Below are 20,379 nucleotides of genomic sequence, written 5' to 3'. Positions count from 1 at the left end.
GCACATTCAGGGAAAAAGCCCAACCTCAGACTGAGCTGATGGAACTGGGCCCTGGAGAAAGGGAGGTGAAGGGACAGCTCACCCAACCCTGATCCAAAGCTGGCATTGTACCGAGGGACTGAAAGTCTGACCCCCAACTGAGGGCGAGAAATAAGAGATTTATCATGGAGGTTAAGAGTATACATAGAAGAGGAAGAAAAACAGTGAGAAGTATGAAAATGTCTCAGGTGCTATCCAGAGTAGTTGTGCCACCTCCTGTAGAGGTGTTTGTACCTTCCCAAGAACTGCAAGGTCAGGGAATCATCAGGCTTGCCTATGAATGGGGTTGTAAGGAATTAAACAGAATCCTTTCTCTAAAAGAATATACCAACCTTCCAGGTTACCTTCATGGTCAGAGTAGCCAGTAAAATAACTACAGATTCTGTGCTAGAATATTAATTTGCAAAATATAGAGGAAAATCATTAGGAGTCTGCAGAGGCTGTGCCAGTGTTCCAGCCTTGTGTTCAGCCTTGAACACAGATAAGCATTAATTTTGATCAATGGCACCTTAAAGAAATTCCTGGTTTTTTAGATAGGGAGAGAAACCATAGAGATTTATGAACCAGAACATAAAGATCCATTTTGGGTGGCACTATTTTTCTTTTATAATTAATGGTTACTGATCAAAAGGAAAGTTTAAAATTGCAATACACCCTTTATTGCATCCAGCTGTCGTAAGCTGCAAGATAATTTATCTCCATCTCGGCTGTAGAACCATGGAATTGTTAAGGGTGGAAAAGACCTCTTAAGATCACTGAGTCCAAGCACTAACCCACCATGGTGTTGAAGGTTTTATTGCAGTCTGGGTAGACAACATCCTCAGCCCTTTCCCTCAGCCCCTGGGCAGGTCTCAGGAGATCAGGCTGGTCAGGCAGGACCTGCCCTTCACACCCTGTGCTGGCTGGGCCTGATGCCCTGGTTCTCCTGCAATCCCCCTCAAGATGGTATCTCCATAAAATTCCTTGGCATCACTCTGACAGGTGTGTGTACCTCATTTCTGGCAAACCTGCAAAGAAAAGAGAACAAAAGTATTAAACAGGCCCCTGGGACATGCAAGAGGTACAGCCCAAAGTGACAGCCTCTGCTCTGGGAGTACAGCACCTTGAGATACCCCTTCCTACAGGACAGGCATAAACCAGAGGGATGAATCAGCCTTACACCCTTTGATGAGTCATTTAAATAAATTGCACTCCATTATTTCCTATTTAAACTAGTAAATTACTCCATCTATAGGAAACGGTGTTAATTGGGGGAAGTATTCAAGTTGTCTCTAATCCATTTACAAGGAAGGCAGAAAAAATTGCTGCAGAGTTCACACACCTGGTGGTGCTTTGCCCTGCTTTCCTGTATGACCACATTCCTTCAGGCAAGTGCTGTCCCATGCTGCTCCCTCACAGCTCACTTGGTGATTGCTTAGCAAACAGCTTCTCCTTTAACTACTGCCCCATACTAATTATGGCAGCAAATAATGAACAAGCATTTCCCTTCTGCTGAGCTGGGCATGCTGCAGACACAGCCAATATATTTTTTTTTCTGGTTGCAAAGAAATTCCTGTCCTTCTAGACAAGCAGGAAAACCACGAAGATTTATGTACCAGGAGGGAAAAAAATCCATTTTGAGCTGCACTATTTTTCTCTTATAATAGATTATTAGTTGCCTTTCAGCCCTGCCCTTGCTTATTAGCTATGGCTCAGGCCATGAGGCAGCAAGTGGGTTTGGAACCAGAGCTGTGATAAAACTTTGCTTTCCAGTCACTTCCTGAGGTTTTTTCAGTGTCATTTTAGGCAAGAAGCATTCAAACACTTGAGGAGTTTATCCCAAGGGAATTAGGCTCTTTATAAAGAGTTTCTTAGTTGTCTCTAGAGAAATCCTTAGCCACAAAAAGGAAGTTTCCTCTACCTCCATGCTTTTGTAACTTACCTGTAATGGAAGGGTCCTTTTCTTGTTGCTTTTTATTCAGGTTTCAAGGATTGGTTAGGGAATGGTTGCATGCTGTGTTTGAAGCTGTAATGACAATATGACAGCACTGAAGTAAAGCACATATGCTCCAAAGCCAGACTGATTTCTGCTATGCCTTTAATTCATCCTCAAAGAGAGGCTTAAAAAAAGTCTATTAATTTCCTCTAAACACCATGCAATTCAACCGAAACTTACTGGATATGTCTAGGAAAGTTTGTGTCACTCCCACCCAGCCCAGCTCCTCCAGGAGCAAAGCACAAAAGCCATCGAGTCCTGCTGGGTGAATCCCCACCAGCCTTTCCCCGCAGCAGGACTCAGCTCAGTCGAGCATCACACCTGGCACAGCTCTCAGGGACTCGTTCCTGACGCTGCTTTAGGACAAAATCCTGTTTGGATTTTGCTGCCTCACTGTGGCCATGGGCAGCAAAGATCTCAAGGCCAGATGCTGCAACTCAGACAACTCCACAGCTACACAGACTCCAGACTTTGTATTTTCTTACACAAGTGGTTCATGTCGCTTATTTTCAGGCAAAATTAGATATTATCAAGGAAATATACTTTTTTTTTTCTGATGAGAAATCTGAGAAATTAGGGCCTGAGCATGAGCATCCTGGTGAGAATTAATCAAAATATGATATTGGTGGAAGCTTTTGGCATCCCCGAGAAACAATTTTCTGCAGCCATCAGGTGAAAGTGGATCCTAAGGGACCCAAAATGACCACAAAAAAGCGGGGGGGGAAAGTCTTGTCTTTACTGTACAGTTCCTAAATAAGAGCCCTTGTGGTTTTCCTGTAGCAGTTTCTATTCTGTATCCCCTAAATAGTTCAGTATTATCATTCAAATACCAGCAAACCCTCTGCCACCCTCAAGTATAATCATTAAACCACATGGAAATTTTGAGCAAGCCCAAAAACCAAATCAGTTGAGCACAAAAACATTGCAGAGGCAACATAAAACACAAAAAACTCTCATGTTCCTTCCCAGTGAATATTAACACTGATGGATGAAAAAAAAATCAGCAAAAAATCTTCTTTCAAATCCCATTTTAACTCTGGCATAGAGGCTTGTCCCCATGAAACTGAAAGCAAAGCTCACCCACAGATAACTGCTGACTACAGAGGAGCAGCACAAAGCAAAGGCAGCTTCTCCAGCCCACCCAAATCCCAGTCCTGGGGGCCTGCAGGAGGTGAACTGAAATGCAGAAAATTGCAGGCAGTGAGAGCAGCCAATGTGAGACCTTCCAAGGGCAGCTGCTTCCATCTGACCCCTGAACTTTTGTTTCTGTTTTAACAGCAAATCAAAGCTGTGTGTTTTATAAGCAGCCAGAGCATCCTCCACCTTTGTCAAGCTCCCCCAAAAGTTGTGCAACAACAGTGTGGATAAGATGCTGTTTCAAATCCCCCAAACACAGGGCCTTTATAAGTTGCACCCCCATCCTTCCCATGATTTAGAACAGCCTGAAATGCCCTTTAAATTACACACTGAAATCCTTTAAATGGCTGTGGCACTCCCTCATTTAACCCTGCCAGAGCTTTTTAAGATGATGCCCGTTGCAAGGTCTGATCACTCAAGTATTTCTCCATATATTTTTTTATTCATTGACTGGCCTACAAGAGGTGACAACATCCCTATGTGACTGTCCCAGGATACATAAACACATCCCCTTGCAGATATTCAAATTATCCGTAAGATGGAACTGAAAAAGTCCTGTTTTAAAGCAATCTGGTCCTATTAGTGCTCCCAGCTTTCTGGCAGTTTATCATTTTCCCTGAAAACTAATCAGGCTGCTCCTGTCAAAACAATGGTTTGCATGCAACCTGCAAGCAAATTTTAGGAAAAAAGAAGGAGAAAATAAGATCTTAATTTGCAGAGATCTTCTTAGACTTAAAGCAGCAATTCTGTGCATCCTCTCCCACCTGGCCAATGTTAAAACATGAAAAGTGATGGGTCTGAAATACTATAGAATGCCAAGTGTTTGATCATTAATTCTTTTAGGTTAAATACTGGCTCAAATTCAAAATGGAGGCAGTATATCAGTTACTGCTGAGTTTTTACACTGCATTTTTCAGAGAAAAACTTTCTATTTTGTAGAAAACAACATCTGCAACTTCGCTATGAGTTTTCTCAGCTCTTTTCATCCTACAGGAATGTCAGAATATCTGCAATTATGTATCTAGTGAAAGTGTCTATACAAGCAGACATCTCCATCCAGTAATGTGAGAGCAATGCTTTTTGCATCCTGTCATTTCCAAAAAATGCATGCAGCCCATCAAGATGCCTACAAATGCTTTTTACTGATAAATATTCAGTACTGAGTCATTTTAATAAACATGACAGTGAACACAAGTACCAGTATCCCCAGTACAAAATCAGGTGTTGAAACTCAGAAAAGCTGATTTATATAAGTGTAAGATAGAGAAAAGAACCCCCAAATGTAGCCACTTACTGACCAACAAGAGGGAAATAAATCCATTTTCACTACAAGGTTATAATTCTGCTTTGGCATTAGCTAAACTAGTAATGGGCTGAAGATGGAGAATTTCTTTACAATATTTCCCCAATTAAGAGAAAGAAATTTCTGGGAGATCTGTCCAGCAGGATTACTGGACTCACTTGGTAAAACTAAATTACTTCATTGATCCTCACAGACATGCTCCTTCCTTTTAAAGTCCATGTGAGAGGGAGGCACAAAGGCTGAAAAATTGAAGCCTAGAGGTAGCTGAAAAACAGACTAGAAGGCTTGATTACATTTTCCATCAAGTTACCCTGGTTTATTGCATTGCAGCCCTGGAGAATTTGATTAGCAATTTCTCCTCTTCATTCATCCTCATGTCATCTGGATTTCAAACCTCTGATCTGTATCTGCAAACATGCTAATACAGATCCCAGCTATGTCTTGTCACTACCCACTCCTGACATACCAGAATTTAAGTGTCAGAAACTCCCCTTTATTTGTGGTTAACTGGTGCAAGTTCCCCATGGGCAGAAATAAGGGAGGCCCAGGGCAAACCTGGACTGAAGTCAAAGCAAGGTGCATGAAGCAAGTTTATATATATATATTTAATACGGTGATTGCACAGAATGACATATTAGCTCTAAAAATAGAAGATTTAAAAGTGAATGATGACTTGGCTTTGACACACGTCCTGTATTTAGGTTTGTGCAGTGCACATGGGCACCATCAGGACTCTGACACACACCAAAATGTGCTTCCCAGCAGCAAGGACGATAAAGAGATCAGTGCCCTTGCAGCACACACCATCCCAGAGCAGATGCTGTGATGGAGGCAGTGAAAAATGCAAGTTTAAAGTGCAAATTTAAAGCATAAAAACAGCTCTACCGGGTTATCTGGAGTGCTAATTGCAAAAGGCAAGGAATATCACCAAATAATGTTGTTATCACAGCTCATCTTTGCTTGGGCACATCCCTTTTGCAAGACAGCTAAAGGAAAACTTCCCTACAGGGATGGGTTTGGTTTTGGGTTCTTTTGGTTGGTTGGGGTTTTTTTTAGGCCATTTCAGAGATTTGTACAAAAGTAAATCTTCCATTGCTCTGAACGCTTTCCAGCAGTGTCTTTACAACCCTGTCTCAGCAGTAGCACTGGTGTCGCTCTGCACCGAAGACAAACCCTGTCCCTCAAAAACCACATGGATATAGAAGTTCAGCCTGCTAGGTTACAAAAAAATCCCCATCTGCAGTTCCCCTTGGATCTGGGGCTGCTGCCATGGAGCACACAGAATTCCAGCAGCACAAAGAGAGCTGTGGGAAGCCCAGGGGGCTCCGGCTGAACAAAACTCCAGGAGGGACCACGAGCAGAGCGGTTCTGCAGGTGCTTGGCTGCAGGGAGGATTTGCTTTGCAGAGCCCAAGGAATCACCCAGGAAGGGTGGATGGGGGTGACAGCACCTGCGAAGAGCTGCAGCATCTGCCCAGGAGAGGAGCTGGAGGCTCCGTGCACATCCAGTTCTGCTGGCTGAGCTCTGTGCCAGCAGATGGCACCGGGAGCCCATAAATCCATAACCTGCAGCATCGCAGCTGCTGCCTCCAGCCCTGCAGCCATCCTGCACACACCGATAAGTGGAAATACACCGATAAGTGGAATGATTCTGCGCTAACTCCTGCTCAGGGTTTTTTTCTGCTGCAGCGCCATTTATTTACTTCCTGCCCTTGCTGTGGGAAGGCTGATAATAGCTGTGTACAGAGAGGGAAAAAAAAGGAAGTGGGAATTCAGTGGGCTGCCTGTTGATACGTAGAGAAAGAGGCAAAAATTCTCCTCAGCTAAGCCAGCACTCTGCTCACTTGTCTGTGCAGGTAACATGATGCGAGTTTGGTCTCAGCATACCTGCACATACAGACAGGTGGGGAGACTGGTAAATATTGTGGTTGAATTTTAATTCAATTGTTTTTCTTTATTTGCACTGTATCTAGGCACTTCTTCATGAAAATTTCTCTCCTGTTTACCATGTCATGGAGCACCTGAAACTCAGCTCACATTTCCACAACCTTCTCAGAAAAATGACACCAGTTACTGACAAAAGGTGGGAGGGAATCACATGGCTAAGTACAACAAATATTTTGTTTCTAACTTTGTCCCACAGCAAGAGGCCAGCATAGTTTGCCCAGCAAAATCTCTAAAAACTGTTCCCAGCAATTGCTTCAGAGGCTGGGGTATGGGAAAATGCTGCCTTGGTGACAGCAAAGGGAAACACTGGGGAACAGAAGAGAGCAGCTGTGATTGCAGGGCTAAGCCTTGGCCACGACAAACTGTACTTGCAATATCCCTGAATTTCTGGATTTTATCCATTCCAGGTACTGCTCTGTAGTCCTCACCTCCAAATCATGTAAATTTTCCTCCAAATCTAAGGCCTTTTCCTCACGTTACTATTTCCTTCTATAGATTGCTCAGAGGGCTTCCAGTTTTAAGAACAGCAATATTTTCATTTGCTGCTGCATACCTCCTTCCAGAGCCATGTCTTGGGGCTTTTAGGAGTGTGCCTGAGCAAACATGACTCTTTATATAGACTTCAAGAAGAGGTAACTCGAGTAAACACTGTGCAACTTAAAACCTTGAAAGCTAATATTTGGCAAGCTCTTGTGTTCACAACTTTGGAAAGGCTCACCTCTGGAAATAAAGCAAGAATATCTTCTCCTTAGAGAGAGAAAAAAAAAGTCAGAGTGGCAAATCCACGCCCAGGACTAACAGTGGAATTCCTGACTTCATATATTATCCTGTGCTGGGAACAGCCATACCCAGATGCTGGTTTGATAGAGCCAGGTTTTACAGATGCAGACCCCCAGGACAAGACTTTCAAGAGGAGCCTTTGTACCTGCCTGATCTGTATGGGCAAGCTGCCCCGAGGCTTGTGAAAAAACTGAATATCAGCACAGCAAAAGTGAGAGGAGTGGAAACAGCCAGGGACTAATGAACAAAACAAAGCAAACAACCAAAACGAAACAAACAACCAAAAATCCTAACAATCCTCACACCAAAAGAGCCCAAAACTGAGCACTTGACTCGGTGGGGAAGTAGCTGTGAATGTATTGTGGGCTGTAAAGAGTGCCGCAGCCCTAACAACCTTGCTCCCAATAAGTTAATTCAGGTCTCTCACAGCTTTAGCAGATACTCTAGGAAAGGCTTCGTCTCTAAAGGCACTCCTGAGCTCTTTTGCAAACTCACATGATGTCATTTCTCTTCATGTTAGCCCACCTCTGCAGCAAAGCTCTCAATTCCATATATTGGTAATAAGGAGGGAGGGTCCCACATAAGCAACGCTCAAACATTTCTTTCTTCTTCCAGACAAAGTAATTCCAAGATCAGCATCATTTCCCACATTTCAACATGAAAACTAAGGCACAGAGCAGGGGATGGGCTGTGCCAAGCAGGCTGGCCAACAGTTTGATTAGCAGATCTTTCCAGATTACGTTTACTGCACATTGGCTTGGCCCCGCAGACACTTGGAGAAGAAGCAAAGCCCAGTTACCATTCTTCTGCCACTGCTTCCAAACTCCTCGGCAGAAAAGGAACACAAAAATCATTTTCCCAGGAGGATACTGATAGCAGGATAGAAATAACACAGTAAACACAATTATCCTGAGCTATCTGGCTCGGTGTAGAAACCAAAGGGGGCAATTTGCAAAACAGCTGCGCTCAGCTCCGTAGAGGTCTGGGGGATTAATTTCTCACACATGCAGGACTGGATATTCATCTGATTTTTTCCTTGCTCTTCAAAAGACTTTGAACACAGTTCCAGCTTTCCCAGTGTCTGTTTAGGAGCTGCTCTCAAGTTGCAGGTGGTCCTTGCTACAGTGAATGGCACTTCCTCTGTGAGCTACCATAGCCAAGAGCACTGCTGAGGTCTGTACCAGGGCAACGCAAATTATTGCAATGCCACATCTCTGACAGGCTCTCCAGGGACCTTCACAGATGTTTTGGAAGCTATTTTGCAGCAGCAGCTTCATTAGAAGAACTCAGCAAGAACTCTGCACTCCCTTCTCCTTGCAACCTCCCCCTGCCACATATAACAATGGCAAGTCTTAATTTTCTTTTTGTTGAATCTGTGACAGCAAGAGATGCAGAGATGATCGTGTGGAAGCACTGCTAAGAGCCCCATGTGTAGGTAGCTGTTTGCAGCACTCCCTGTCACTCCTCAGAGCAACCAGCTTTGGGAGGTGAGGAGTGATCTCCCACATCACAAACAACCCCACACCATTTTTATTTGGGCACTGGAGGTCATGGTAGCACAACCCTGCTCAGAGCAGAGGCTTTAATTCTTTCCAACATGCAATAAGGAAGCACGACAGCAATGAGAGAAAAAATATCTCTGCATGCAGGTATTTGGTTAAGCACAAAAAGGTCCTGGCATCTCTCCAGCCCAAATTGCTCTTTCCTTTGATGCAGGATTCCATCTACCTCATGTAATGGCCCATTGGTTTGGCTGTCAGCAAGAACTGGACCTGAGGCACATACCTCTGGAGGTAGCTGACTAATCCAATTAAGTGGAAGAAACAGAAAGGTGAGATCCCTCTTGTATTCTGGACATGAGCATGAAAGAGGCATAAACAAGGGATTTTTATTTACCAAAATAAGTTAACTCAAGAGTTTAATTTGGGAAGCTTGCCACAGACAATCATGGAAATGATTTTACTATTATAATTAATAACTTTCCTTCAGCTTATCTCCACATGTTTTCATGGTAGCTGGTATCACTGCTTTGATTTTATAGGAAATCAAAGACAGATGAAATATCCTCTCCAAATTTCTTCTTCCTTCCAGGCCAGTAGCAGAGCTTGGAACAAAACATGGATCTCAAGAAATACCTGAAAGTTTAGATCCTGCCAGGCTAACCTTCTAATCCACTTTCAAGTTTGTGTTCAGACAAGCTCCTCAGAAGCTGTTAACTAAGCCCAAAGAATTTCTGAATTATATCCCTTATCCATACTTGTTCTGATGCAATTCCTTTTTGCAGATCAGTTTGGGATCCCTTTTCCCCCTCATCTTTTTTTCTGCAATTACTGCATAGCCACCCACATGGTGCCTGTTCCATGGTGAACTGGATCTTCTTAACTGGCCCCACTCCCTCCCTAAGCAAGAGCAGCCAAGCTCCAGGTGTGATCTCAAGCTCAGGTTTGTAAAATCACAGAATGGTTTGGGTTGGAATGGACCTGAAATCTCATTCCACCCCCCTGCCATGGGCAGGGACAGCTTCTCTGGGTAATATCTGCTGAGAGCAGTGATTGGCTCTGAAAAAAAAACTTAGAGGCCAATAGCAGTATCTGCTTTTTTTTGGATGTATTTTTTTACCTTTTCATTGAATACAAGTTGTCATTGATACACTTGAATTTCTCTCTGCTCATTCCTTCTGGCTATTCTAGGTCCAGTTTCCCTCCTCCTCCAGGCACTGGAAAGGATTGCAGGAGCTGGATGAACACCAGAGCAAGATGCATTGCTGAGCAGGTACCCAAAGGTGTCCTAACACCAGCTGCAGTGGTGGCTGACTTCTCCACTGCATCCTAATGGAAAACACTGGGAACACCAGGACACACCAGAGCAGGCCTTGACCTGCCACACTTTTCTGAGTTAAAATAAAAACAGTGTCCCAAAATCCCACACAGCCTCACTGCCCCCTTGGGGGCAACAGGATTTCAAGAAACAGCTGGAGTTAAAATAAAAACAGTGTCCCAAAATCTCACACATTTCAAGAAACAGCTACTCCACCTCAAACATAATCATAGCCACCTCTGTCACAGCCTGCCCCAAACACTTCCATGTCAGAGTCCACTCTCACCAGCTTTTTGACAAGCTGACTTTTTTTCACCTTCCACAGCAGCTTTGGGGCCTGACAATTCACACTCTCTCTACAGGATAATTCCTGTGTGTTTGTAGGCTTGTTAAAAGACTTATCAACTTGAGTGAAGCTTCACCATAGGAAAAAGAAAAGTTCATATCAGTAAAAGGTTCATATCAGGTCAATAAACAGTAACACAAGGCCTGATCAGGAAGTCCCTTTCAATAGCGACTTTTGATAAGTAACAAAAATTCACATAAATCAATCAGCATCTTTATGCCCACACACTTCTGATTCTGCCAGGGGAACCCACAGCCATCACTGCAAATATTGGGCTTGAACAATCTGCTCCAAAGGATGGGGAGATAAGCAGCAACCACAAAAATCTGCTAACACACACAGGTAATCTGAGAGCTAAACTGCCAGCTGCATCTGCAAATCAAATTTTAAATTTTCCCCATAACCTACATTTTGACATAAACCCCAGAAATTTAGGGAGGATTGTGCCAGAGTGTTTCTGAAAAAAATTCTGTAACTACTTATTCAGTCATCCTTGGCCATAGTCGTGACATTTCTGTTCAGAGTTTATGCACATGTAGAAGAGCTGCACACAAGGGCAAATTTAAATTTCACATTTTGGACTCTGGAATGAAAGATTCTTAGGAGGAATATCACAAGATTTTCACACCACCAGCCTTTCTCTCAATATTTATAACAGAAAAACTGGGCATGGGGTTGGGAATAACTGATGAATTTTCTGTGGACTTGTCCTGCACTCCTTCTGCACTTATTCCTCCAAACAGCTACACTATTTGCCTCAAAAAAAAAATAAAAGCCTCAGTTTCACCAAAATGTTTTCTGTGGAATTTCTGGGGTCTAGGCAATCATCCCTCAATTGAAACTCTTCCAGCACGTTGGGAATGTTTGACACTTCTGCATGAGGAGCAGCTACAACTGCATGGGGGCACCTGACTTTGTAGAAATGTTCAAATTTCCCTGAAAAACTATACTGGAAGCCCCCAGCCATGTCTCTGAGCTCACCTTTCACTCCAAATCCATTCTCCCCAGCAATCCCAGCTCCTTGAGAATGATTTGGCTTCTGGTTTGGGATTACCCTGTTTGACCAAAACTTTGTTCAGCCTCTTTTGGGGATATTGCCCATTAAAGAATTTGTTTAGAGAGACGGGAAAGAATCTCCCATTCCTTTGTTTTTAAATGGATCCCACACAACATAACCCCAAGCTCTTTTCTGTGGCTGAAACCAGCCAGCACAGGTAGCCAAGATGTGCTGGCAGGCAGCAGATCACCACTCAGTAAATACACATTACTCACCACACAGCAGCCAAGCAACTCAGCTCTTCATTTCACCTTTCATGCACTAATTAATGGCAACAGCATGGAAATGTAATCCATGATCCCTCTATAAGCTGTCAGGTGTTTACAGAGGGGAAAAAGGAAAGTTTTAACAGAGCTGGGCAAAGGCAGCTCCCATTCCACACCCAATTTTCTGCTCTGCCTCACAAAAATCTGCTTTAATTTCATTTTTATCACCACCACGTGCTCACACCACAAACACCTTGGTGGGAAGTCAAGGACAGAGACAGGACAATAGGAAAGGGCTCTAAAACATTCAGATTTCAAAGATCCCTCCTTTGGATGAGCCATCTCAGTGCTTTTGTTTCCTCTCCCTGCACAGCCTGAAGGGGGAAAAGTCATTGAAAATTCAAGAGAGGAGGAAAAAGTACTTCTGGCCTTGCCTTTCCCACAAACAGCTGTGCCAATGCATCCCTGCCTGCTCCAATTCTCAGCAGACAAGGATTTGCAGCAGACAAATCTCCTCCACCCTGGCACTTCATTGGCAGCCTCATCAGGACTATCAGCCCAAAGCCATCCCAATTAAACCACTGTCACCCCTGGAGAGATTTCTTCCTTTGAAGGGAGAAAGCAGGCTCCAATTCCACTGGCAGCAAAGCTGCCATCTTTGCCACAAATAAACAGCCAGCCTCTTTCTCTACAGGTGCCAGCTTTGCCCCTGTGCACTCAAAATTCAGCTTTTTTTCCCCTCTTGTTCTGTCATCACAACTCACTGCCAGTGGCACTTTATCTCATCCCATTTTATGGGTCACATGTGCAGCATTGTCTTGTTCAAATTATGAAGGCACAAACACCACCTGCCACTGGTTTGTGGGTTGTTAATATGCCTTATCTGTGTTCAGGTAATCCATTTTCTAAGCACCAAAATTCCACGATTTCTATTTGTTTTACCCAAAACTCCATATTTTGAAATCTTGTGGTTATGAGAACCCTGGGTTTGATTTAAAATAATAGTATACTCAGTATATCACAGAAATTACTTCTAGTAATATGAGTGACCCTGTGCTAAAACCAAAAATAATTTAAGGCAAGAGTCAAAAGGAAGAAATGGGGTGAAAAAAACCCAGCACCACCAGAATAATACATACTAAAGACCAGACTACAAGGGCAATAAAAAAATTCAGATGCAAGGTACTTCAGCCTAAGGTTAATTCCAAGTGAAGTTTCTCAATTACATTTGCCTTACATTCATATCAGCACAACTCCTCTCAGGGTTGGAATGGTATCACAGGATCAGGCCCTGAAGGAAAAATAAATAGTATTTAACTGTTCAGAATTCCTTTTTTTTCCTCTTCCTGGATTTCCTATGGCATTTCCTGGGATCAGTGCAACACACCCTGATTTCCAGAAATGTGTATTGGAGACCCAATACATGCATTTTCTTCAAGGATTTGGTAATATCTTGCCTAGAGAATTTGGGGTCCATCCCCTTTCCAGCAGGAGTGTTCCCTACCCATGGATCCTCCCACACTCCCTGTGTGCACTCCACTAAATGTGCCTGCAGCATTTTCAGACACCTTTACAGGAACCAGTCCTCCAGCTGAGCACATTTCCAAAAAGGAACAAAGACACATTTACCCAAGCAAAAGAAATATTTGAAAATTCAGATGATTAAATACAGCCTGCTGTTCATTTTACCTCTGTGGTCTCTGCTAAGTACCATAAATCCTGGTTTCCCTTTGAGACAAATTGTCACATTATAGCCCTGCTATACAGGCATACACACATTCCTTGCTATAAAGAGAAGGAGAGAAATCCATGCCAGATTAGGACATATGGAATCTCTGTTTATGGATAAATCATTTTTAAAACCCCTCTCTCTCTCTCTCCATGAGTCATGTGTGAATTGCTTAAAGTGTCCTGTCAACAATAGTTTATTTACATGCAGAACTAATTAGCATTATTATGGCAGATTGTAGAAGCAGGATTATAGCTGGAAGAATCATCAAATGAGTGATGCCATTTTAGGAAGGTTTTGGAATGGAGGTTTGCAGGTCTGCAGCCCAGAACTTCATAAATTGGCCACCTTCCAAAGCTGTCAAGATGAAACCCATTTTTAACATTTCTTCCATTACTGATAATATTACTTCACAATTAAAAGCCTAGTCCTAATTTGTATTATCTTGATTTTTTTTTGTAATATGCATTTCAGAGTAGAGCCTGATCAGCTTCTTTTGCTTGTAGCCCACTTTGTCAGTTCCGTATCTTAGCACCACAAAACTGAGTTTAGATTTCCAGTACTACAGATCCATTAATAATTTTTTAAAGCTTTAAACGCCCTAAAACAATTATATTCTCTATTTGAAGATTATTTAAAGTCAGCAACTAAATTTTAAACTAAATTAAATTTATATAGCCTCTTTAGGTTACTGAGCATAGTACATACAGCTACTCTGGGACTTGCCTGGACCTTTCATCATTAATAAGTGGAACAAGATAATTACATGCTCCAGTAGCTCTTAGGGGTCTAGAAGTTATCACCACATAACCTGCTTTATAATGCAGGAAGAAATCATCTGTGCTAGAGCTGGGGTATAATTCAAAGAAATTTCCATAAATATATAAACACTGTGAAATGAATTCATGTGATGTGCAGGCATTTCACTTCAGAGCCGCTAATGTGTTTGCCCATTAATTTGTCAGGAATGTTCACTTTGATTTGCTCCATTTACCTTAGGAGGATGTTCAACAGCAAAACAGTCAAAACTGCAAAATTAGTCTGCAGAAGGGCATCTCAGGTGAGTGCTGCTGAATTTGCTCGGAAAGGTACACGCACAGATGTCTGCCCAGGCAGAGGAGCCACATGCAGAAAGAACAAGGGCCAGAAGCTGCCCTGAGCTCTGGAGGGGATCTCTGACTCCACACACACACTTGACTGAGGGAGATGCCTCCTCCTTTGCTCCACAGAGAGAGGATCCCCCCTTCCACCCTTCTTTTTGGCAGGATGACTCCCCAGGCAGACACCCTGCTCCCAGCTTGCTGCCTCCCTTCTGGGGCTAGACCTCCACACCAGCCGGGACAAAGCACTCAGAAAGCTCTGGGAAAACTGTCACATTATTTGGAATTTCAGTTAATAATTTCTTTCTGGCTGGTTCCAGATTTCCCTGGGATTATTTCCAGCAATATTCAGACTGTGATGGACAAGTTTTCCCTGCAGAGCTTTGCAGAGCTCCCTTCACAAGCAGCAGCTCTGTGAGAGGGCACAGACTCCCCGCCCTGGGATGGAGCTCCCTGGGGTCAGCAGGCAGCTGCCTCCTGGACCAGGAAGGAGCCCTTTGCTTGGAGATGCTTCACTTCTCCCCACAAGCAATAAAACAGTGATTCCTCAAGCCTTCTGCACCCCTCTGGATGGACAGAAACCCCTACAAGACACGTGAGCTCTCCAGCTGCTGCAGACACTGGCACAGCTGTGGCACTCACTACGTAACAGCTCACTTTGCTCTCTGTCACCCTTGACTTTCACACAGCCCCTGGCTCAGGGGGGATGCAGGGGGACCTGCCAGGTCCCCACACAGCCAGCCTGTGCAGGCAGGTCCACACAGCTGGCTTGGGAGCATCACCCAACCCTGTCACAGCACCAGGGGCTGGAAAAGCAGAAAGCAAGGCCAAGATTAGGAACAAGCAAGTGGAAACCTGCACAGCCTTGGGCATCTAGAAATGGTCTGAAGAGGCATTAGATAAGCACAGGTTTTGCCATCTGAACAACTTCTCTGTTTCTGTTTGGTGCAGCTGTTCACATTTTGGGGTGTTTTGCTGGATGGTTTGAGGGGGTTTTTTGCAAGTGTGTTCCTAATATTTCCTCTTGCCCTAATTTTTCCAGTTTCTGACCATTTTTAACAGTTAACAACAGCTAAGCAATTACAAGATTTGAACCTGAAGAAGTTGCATTGCTCAGAAGCCAAAAGAAGTTTTAGACTTGCTAAGAACTGAACTTGATAGCAGTGAGGGACAGAACCCGTTCCAGTATCACAAGCATTTCAGTGGGCATTACAGGACTACACTGCCTTGTCCTCAGTGAAAGATGACTGATGCAAAAGCCCTGGGCTGGAGGCAAGAGATAAGAATACTGAGAAGAGCATTGCCACCCTTACTCACCTCCTTTGGGATCTAGAAGGGGATGCTGCCATTGGGAATGGGTGTGAAGAAAATGGAAACAAATACTGGGGACCTCAAGAAAGTATTTCCAAAGCCCACCAGGTAGGATTTCCACACAAGTTGACAGAAACAAATGCCCTTAAAAGTTACTTTCTTCACAGCACCACCCCACAGATCCATTTGGAATGGCAATACCCCCAGATTCTCCCTCCCAAAAGGAGGGCAGCCAGATCTGCCCTGCAGGTATCAGGCAGATGTGCTGGGCTGGGCTCCCAGCAAGGACCACTGCTGTTTGCTTTGCACACTCCCAAGCTGATATTTGAAACCTCAGCTTCCACTTACTCACATCTTCAGAGAGATACCTTTGTTCCCTTGCTCTTGGCATTTTGATCTCCAAACACTTGAATAAGTAGTGTTTTGATTGTGTGAGGATGAGGGCAGCAGGGATCCTCTCCTGTCACTACAGCACATGCACTTAGTACACAAGAGGCTCTCAGCGAGTCAGGTTTCACTCCTGACATTGGGTTTTCTGTGTGAACCATTTATTTTGCTGAGTTGGCATTTATACACCCTCCCCCTTTCACCATTTGAAATCTGAGACAAATATAAGCTTGAAGCCCTGACTTCCCCCCCCCAACCCCGAAAGCTAAGCTGGTGTGGCCACCCAAATTCCAGATCAAGCTGCTGAAACCCCATTTCACTCTTCATAAAGCGTGTAAGGTCTGCCTGGTGCTGGTTCCCACATTCCTGATCCAGGCAAGCTGGATTAAAGTTCCTCCCTCACAGCCTGCACCTCTCCTCCATGCATCTAAATTTACAGGGATGAATCCACACAAAGGAAAGCCTGGACAAGTGCAAACTAATTTTTTCACAAATTTAAGTGCAGGACTACCTCCCCCCCCGGCTTTCTCCCCATCAACCAGCTGTGCCCATAAAGCAGAGTCTGACCAACCAAGGCAGGAGTTGAAGGCAGCTATTAAATCTGCTCCCTGGAGCTTTAACACTTGGAGCAATTTGTAGTGGAATTATTCTCCCAGCTCAGCTTGCAAACCACCTCCACACAGGGTTCAGTGCTGGGGTTGAGAAACCTGCCCTCTGCCAATCCTTCCTCTCCAGAGGAGGGGCTCAGATGGGCACACATCCCCACACTGCCATTCCAGCTGGCAAGGGAGCCCAAGTCCAGCCTCTTCTCCTTCTTGAAGCACGTTATTGTTAGGGTAAGCTAATCTGCCAGATATGCCAACTGTCTGGCAAGCAATTCCAGCAGCATTGTTTGTTTAGGATAGGACTGGGCTCTATGAATCCAAATTAGACATGGGTTTTTTGTAACTACCTCAGCCAGGAATGTCTGAAGGTGTGTTGGTCTTGAGGAGGCAGGGAAACAGCAAAACAGGCCACAAGCCTAGAGCTTTATAAGGGTTTGTGTGTGTTTCTTTTTTTAGTTATTACCTCGCCTCCACTTTAGATTCTCTGGGAAACCAGAGTGCACCTATAAACCAAATTCTCCTTATCATCACAGAACAGAGGCATGGATTTGTTTTTCAGCAATGAACTGCAGAACTCAGATTGTTTATTGTTTTGGTTCTCTTGTTCGTGGTTTTTTTTTTTTTCCTCCCTCTCCTCTGGAGGGCCCTCAAACACTTTACTGGTGAGCACTGGGAAAGTGAAAAGAGGAGTCCATCAGTACTTCAGCTCTCCCTTCACTGCCACCTCTGCCCCAGAGGAAATGCAGACCCTCCAGTCTCAGTAATGACCAGAGGATGAATTGGCTGGTTCCTCAGCAGAGTCTGGAGCTGTTCTAGAGCCCTGCAGCCACCCCCATCCCACTTCCACAGCTCTCAGGTGTTTATGTATATATATATACATATGTATATATATATATATGTATATACCTACACAAAGCATCATGGAAGCTCACAAAAAACCCAGGGAGCTGAAGAGCTGTTGCTATTTCTCTCTAGTCCCAGCATTGCCAAGGAAAGGCAATAAATGGGGACTTAGTTGAAATGAGCTGGAGCACTTCTTGCTCCATGCCCGTGCAAAGCCGCCAACGTGGAAAACCTCTTGCACCCAAAAAACATAGACCAGACTTCAACTCAAGGACTAGAAAGTGGCTCCATCATAGTTACAGAAGATGAACATTATATTCAAGTCCAAAATTACTCACCCTTAATGAAAAACAGCCATTATCAGCTCCTTCCTGAGAGCAGCTGCTTTTGGGATGGAGCAGGAGAGCTGCTGGTCCCAGGCCAGGAGCCCTGCAAGCATTCCTGCAGGGAGCACAGCCTACAGACTGCCAGGCAAACCAAACCCACCTTTTGCCACAGCCCCTCTGGGCCCATCCCTCTGCCCAGCTCTGCCTCTCAAATGCTCAATTGCAGATTTCTTGGTGCTCTTTGGCCCTTCCCAGGCTCGTGCCAGGGGGGTGGGGACCACCAGCACATCTCTCCTGCCCACAGGTAGGCAGATCCAACCACTCTCCAGCAGGACCATGTGTCCCTGCCTGCAAATCAGCAAAGTGCTTTAATCAATTAGTGATTAATGGGGTGTCATTTCCCCAAACTCAATCTCAGCCTTTTTGCATTCACATCATTCCCAGGCATGTGCTATGGCAGTAAGAACACACATTTGCTTCCTTAAAAAGCCACAGCATCACTGTAGGTGTTTCTCTCAGCTTAAGGAAATCTCTCTGCAAGAAAACTGTGTGGAATTGTTAAAGAACTTTGTTCACCAGAAGTAGCATCATAAAATACAAAGCACCAACCTGTCCCTGAGCAGCCCAGTGCCTTGAAGAAGTGAGGCAGAAACTCACATAAACCTTGAGCAAGCACACACCAGGGAAAACTGCCCTGAAATTACCCTCTCAGATCTGCCTGTTGAGACAGGGTGAAGGTTCTGTGCAAAATGAACTTGCATTTATTTGGAAATAAATGACAAATGGTTCCATTTGTCTTTTGTTCTCCTGTTAACGCTTGAACCTGGGGATTATTATCCCTGCAGTGCCTAAGGCTTGCAGATGAGGTGACCTCTTCATCTGGACAGGATTTCCTTCATTTGGGGAATACCTTTCATCAGCCCATCCAGCCTTTTCACCTGTACCTTTGACCAAATACTTCTCAAGTAATTTTGAAGAGTTTGCCAATTTAGTTCCATGGCTGGGGTTTAGCTACACGGCCCGGGAACAGGGAGAACTCCTGTGAATGGTGCTTGACAAACAAGATCCACAATATATTAATTAATTCCATAAGCATGAGCTGCAGCACAAGCTCCATAAGAAGACAGTCTGAGTTATCATTTTTTTTAGCTTTAGCCATTTCTAGCCACCTCGAGCCATTTATCTGGTGTCTCTGTTTACCTTGCTCCCTCAAAGAGGAAATGATTGGCAGTATGAACAAATAAAACAACACAAAAGGAGCATAAAAATGTGATTTTATATATCAGTGATATTTGTTATGGATTTGTTATGTTAACTCTCATCACACACATCTGGAGAAAAAGCAGGCAATTAAGATTCTCTGGTATGTAATTTATCTGAAACATCAAGATTTCAAGTAAAAATGGATACTTTGGAGAAGAAAATTACAGTGAATAAAAATTCCAGGCTCCTGTCAACAAGAACATATTCAAAGAACACAAGTGCATACTCTTCTCCTTGCTACCTCTGCAGCAAATGTGGTTATGTGTATTTTTCCATTTCATTTGCTTATGCTTCTCCCTTTTCTTTACTCACTCCAGCTGTTAATTTTCTCCCTCTCCTCTTACATTTAGCTTGTGTTTATAATTAATTGTTTCTGTAGTTGATTATAAGTAAAGAGAAAATGGAGACTGCTTTCTAATACTTGACCCTCGATAGCAAATATCACATCTCAGTCTAATCATTTATATGCTAATCCTAAAAATTCATTTCTTCCATTTAAATCAAAAATTATGGGATGGCTTTGTTCCATCTCACTTTTAATAATCTGCTTGTGACTTTATTTTCCAGTGAGGAGTAATATATTTCCACACTCAGCCTGGGAAAAGTGGGAAGGTTGCTCCTTGGATGGGATTATATTTGTTTCTGTTCTTTTCATTGTCCTGGTCATTAACTCCAAAATCCAGTCATTTAATTCCAAAACTAGCTGTGTTTCTAGTAAGTTTTTTGCCATGTCCTCTTATCCCCAGGCTGAGGTCTTTGCAGAGATGTGGAGATGTGTAACACCCAGGAAGTTCACACCAGTATTTCTCCAGTACTGGACCTCCACTGCACCTACACCTGACTTATCCTACAATCAGCAGGAGGAAAAGCCTCAGGTACAGCAGAAAAAGGAGAGAGAGAGGCAAGAATAAGCTCAGGAAACATACTGAGTCATCCAAAATGCTGCAGAAAATGATTTAGGCCTGGCTGAAACAAGATATTCATTTCTCAGTGTCCTTTTCAGTCTTTCCAACAGATTGCCTTAACCTTGGGCACAGACAGAATAATTTCTTCCTTCACTGCAGTTTCTCTTCTGCCAGAGAAGGAGGCAAAATCCCACAAATGCACTTTGTAAGAGTCATCTGAATAAATGGACAGGACATTTATAGTTCTGCTTTAATATATGTGGGCCTAGGAGATTTTTTCTACCCAGAAATATCCTCACACTGG

The 20,379-nt window shown here is 43.7% G+C and overlaps 1 long non-coding RNA gene across 2 annotated transcripts; it reads right to left on the bottom strand.

The window, feature by feature from the left end:
* Window positions 1-882: 882 nt before the first annotated feature.
* On the bottom strand, window positions 883-18,039 carry LOC120509211. Of its 2 annotated transcripts, none has more exons than XR_005629190.1 (3): window positions 17,920-18,039; window positions 1,961-2,044; window positions 883-1,046 (listed from the first exon to the last, which is right to left on the bottom strand). It is a non-coding gene; the product is annotated as an uncharacterized LOC120509211 (long non-coding RNA). The 2 variants fall into 2 exon arrangements; XR_005629191.1 differs by lacking the exon at window positions 17,920-18,039 and adding an exon at window positions 12,844-12,899.
* Window positions 18,040-20,379: the final 2,340 nt, after the last annotated feature.

This window comes from Passer montanus, unplaced genomic scaffold (genome assembly GCF_014805655.1).
Source record: "Passer montanus isolate IOZ18808 unplaced genomic scaffold, ASM1480565v1 scaffold5, whole genome shotgun sequence".
Lineage (NCBI taxonomy): Eukaryota > Metazoa > Chordata > Aves > Passeriformes > Passeridae > Passer > Passer montanus.
This window is presented reverse-complemented; position numbering and strand designations above follow the sequence as displayed.